Source organism: Gavialis gangeticus, unplaced genomic scaffold (assembly GCF_001723915.1).
Source record: "Gavialis gangeticus isolate Ggan-Ray unplaced genomic scaffold, GavGan_comp1, whole genome shotgun sequence".
In the NCBI taxonomy this organism is placed as follows: domain Eukaryota; kingdom Metazoa; phylum Chordata; order Crocodylia; family Gavialidae; genus Gavialis; species Gavialis gangeticus.
In genome coordinates, this window is record NW_017729023.1 from 5,046,723 (window position 1) to 5,050,234 (window position 3,512).

Here is a 3,512-nt window from a genome sequence, read left to right on the forward strand (position 1 = left end):
TGTGTGTGTGTGTGTGTGTGTGTGTGTGTGTGTGTGTGTGTGTGTGTGTGTGTGTGTGTGTGTGTGTGTGTGTGTGTGGTTTAAGGCTCCTAGCTCATAATGGTCTCATATGTTCACTCAACTTTACAAATGTGGCTCTTTCCTCTTAGTTTTAAACATCCTTGCTACCATGAGGGCTCTAACTAGGTTTGCTTACGTCCATTCTAACCAGATGGTAGATAGACTATGTTACTGCAACTTGCATGCTGACTGTTTAAAATATACACCTCTTTCTACTTTAACACACGTTTTCTTTTGTTCTTGCCCCTTTACTGTGACTCCTTTATGCATTGATGGAGTGTGTATGGTTAAGCTCTAAAGGAAGCTTAAGCTATTGTGCAAGAAGTGGGTTCTAATGTGCATCGCTTCTGAATTCAGGCCTGAAACAGCATTACTCAAGACATTTTTGTTTGGCTTTCTGGTGTGTACTGTGTAATGGTAATCAGGGTTGGGATGCAGCACAATCCAAGTCAGTAGCAGGCTGCCTTGCTAAATTTTCATTGCTTATTATTTGGCTGGCTTACTGTTGTGTACCTGTCACCCATTCTTCAAGCCTGTTGTTCTCTTCATCCTCATTTTGGATTGCTTTGGGATTTTTAACAGATTTACCAAAACACAGAGCAAGACCGTATGGGCTAGTGATTCCAGTCAGCACCGATGCAGCTGGAAGCTATCTATCCAGTGTTCTCTCTGCAAGCCATCAAAGACGATCAACCAGGGATGTATCCCAAATCCCAAAACAACTATATTTTAATGTCACAGCTTTTGGAAGGGAATTCCATCTCCGGCTGAGACCTAATACCCACCTGGTGGCTCCCAAGGCAGTTGTGGAGTGGTATGAAGACTCTGTGGAAACTGGAAATGGCACTGATGCTGGTAACACAAATCAGAGTAGAACTGCTACAGAGAAGTTGTGGAAAAGAGAGCCTCTGTGGACCAACTGTGCTTACATTGGAGACATTGCTGATATCCCTGGAGCTTCTGTTGCTATTAGCAACTGTGATGGACTGGTAAGATATATCCCTGCCACATTTGTTTTTTAGCTTCTTGTCCATTTTCCAGATACCTTTTGGTTACTGTTAAATATCCAATAGTTATATTACTTGAATAGCTTCACTTCCAAATCCACTAGCAATGATGCCTGTGCACATTTATTTATATGGAGTCACTGGGCCTCCATCTAGAATAACTCATCAATTTTGCTGGACTAAAACCTTATTAACACTGGTGTAAAAGATCTAAATTAAACCTGTTCTGGTGTACCATGTTACAAATAGGGAAATGAGGGCTGATAGCTTAGAAGAGAGATGACTGAGAGGAAATGATAAGGTGCTATAAAATCATGAATTGTATGCAAAAAATGAATAGATGTTATTCACTATGTTTTAACTTCACTGGGTACCTGGTAATGTTTAAAGCAAAAGGAAGTACTGTTACACACAATGCAGAATTAGCTTTTGGAATGTATTGCTACAGGAAGCTATGAAGATCAGTTGTATAACTGGGTTCATAAAGGGATTATACAAACCTACTGAAGATCGGTCCATTGAGACTATTATACAAAATAGTCAGGGATGTAACAGTGGGCTCAGGACATTCCTAAACTTAAGCTTGCGGCTAACTGGGAAGGTGTGACAAAGGATAGGTTATTCTACATGCTGGCCTGTTTCTTGTACTCTTCCTCTAAAAAGCATCTGCTACTTGCTACTGTTGGAGACAGACTACTGGACCAGAAGAAGCATTAGTCAGATCCAATGCGACAGGTCTTGTGTTTTTAAATTAAAAGCAATTTCTATTTGAGCTTAACAATTTATATTTAAGTGTTCAGATCAATATGATGTGTTTGTAAGGTGCAGCAAGGTAACATGCAGCTTTGTCCAAAATGTAGCAGGAGTTTAAATTCTGCAGATAATTTTCTTTAGGAACTAAGTCCCCATTTTTCCTTATCAGACTTTTTTTTTTTTTTCCTATCAAAAGACGTAAGGCTGGAATCGATGTACAGTAAAACCACGTTATCCGGCACTTTATTAACCGGCATGCTGATCGACACGGCAAACGTGACACCGAAAGTCCCACTTCTGGTTTCACCAAGTCCCACTTTGGCTGACTTCGGACCATGGCCTGGGGCAAAACAGCCTGCGTGGGGGCTCTGCTCCCTGTCCCCCAGCACACTGATGCCAGGGAGGGGCAGGAGGGGCAGTACCCTGAACAGGCAAAGACACCTGTTTGCGCCTCTTGGGTAACTGGCATATTTGGTTATCCGGCACCCCTCATTTGCCATAGGCACTGGATAACAAAGCTTTTTCTGTATTACAGTATCTATAGGGGATATGCTGTCTGGAAACACTTCTATGCTACTTCTGTCTTCTAAACTTAGATCTCTGGTATTTTTGGTATAGTTTCAGCAGGGCTGTCTACAGGATTGACAAAGTGGACCGATCTTGTACAAAGAGATTGGACATAGAATAACTGCATGTGCAGTCTTGAATTCAGTGAGTATGGTAAAGCAAGCTAATAATATTTGTCCTGTATGACAGCATCTTCTACCTGAATAGTACATTATGATTACAAGATCCAGGAAGATTTAATGAGGTGCTTAATATACTGTTGTTTGGGAAGAAATGGCATGAGCAGGTGGGATAAGAAGTGCCCCTTATTTTAAATTAGTTTTTCCTCTTCCTGTCTGATGCTAGGCATATGAATGATTTGATCTTGTTACCTACTATGTATTGTATAACTAAACTCACTCTGAAATGTAAGATGACCCTGTGCTTCTGTGGTATATAATTTATTACAGGTAGAGCACTTGCTATGTGGATGGTTGAGTCCTCTATTTGAAACATTTACTGTTCTAAAGCTTAGATCAATGTGCAGAAACTCTTTAAATAGAGGATGTATTATTTTTCTAATGTCCCAGAAGATATAAATTACTCATAAGAGGTTAGTAAAATTATGCTGTGTTTACACCTACTGTTTACACCAGGCTGTTGTGCTAAACGTGCTTTTGGACTTGAAGTTGTGGATATAGCTGTCATGAACTGAATCCTCATGTTTTGGAGCTGCATTTTTTTTAATTAGTGAATGAAACATTCTTGTTAATTGAAATGCCACTTTAAGGAACTAAACTGGATTAGATCGAGTTAAATTTAAGGTGTGTGGCAGTGCAGGCAGAGAGACGTATGGCCGACAAGCTGCCTGTGTTGGAAAGTATGCTGTCCAAGTTTGCTGATGACACTAAGATGTGGGGTGAGGTGGACACACTTGAAGGGAGATAGAGGCTGCAAATAGATTTAGACAGACTACAAAAGTGGGCAGACAAGAATAGGATGGGGTTCAACATAGACAAATGCAGGGTGCTGCACCTTGGGAGAAGGAATCCACAGCATACATACAGGCTGGGGAGTTCCCCTCTTGGAAGCACAGAGGCGGAAAGGGATCTTGGAGTCATTATTGACTCCAAGATGAACATGAGC

General features: G+C 40.9%; 1 protein-coding gene across 1 annotated transcript in view; it reads left to right on the top strand.

Moving 5' to 3' along the window:
* The first annotated feature begins 643 nt into the window (after nt 1-643).
* Nucleotides 644-3,512, top strand: part of ADAMTS3 (ADAM metallopeptidase with thrombospondin type 1 motif 3) — a 368,935-nt gene continuing 366,066 nt past the window's right edge. The window contains exon 1 of the mRNA XM_019516763.1: nt 644-1,049. The gene's annotated coding sequence lies outside the window, so the exon portion shown is untranslated. The remainder of the gene's footprint in view (nt 1,050-3,512) is intronic.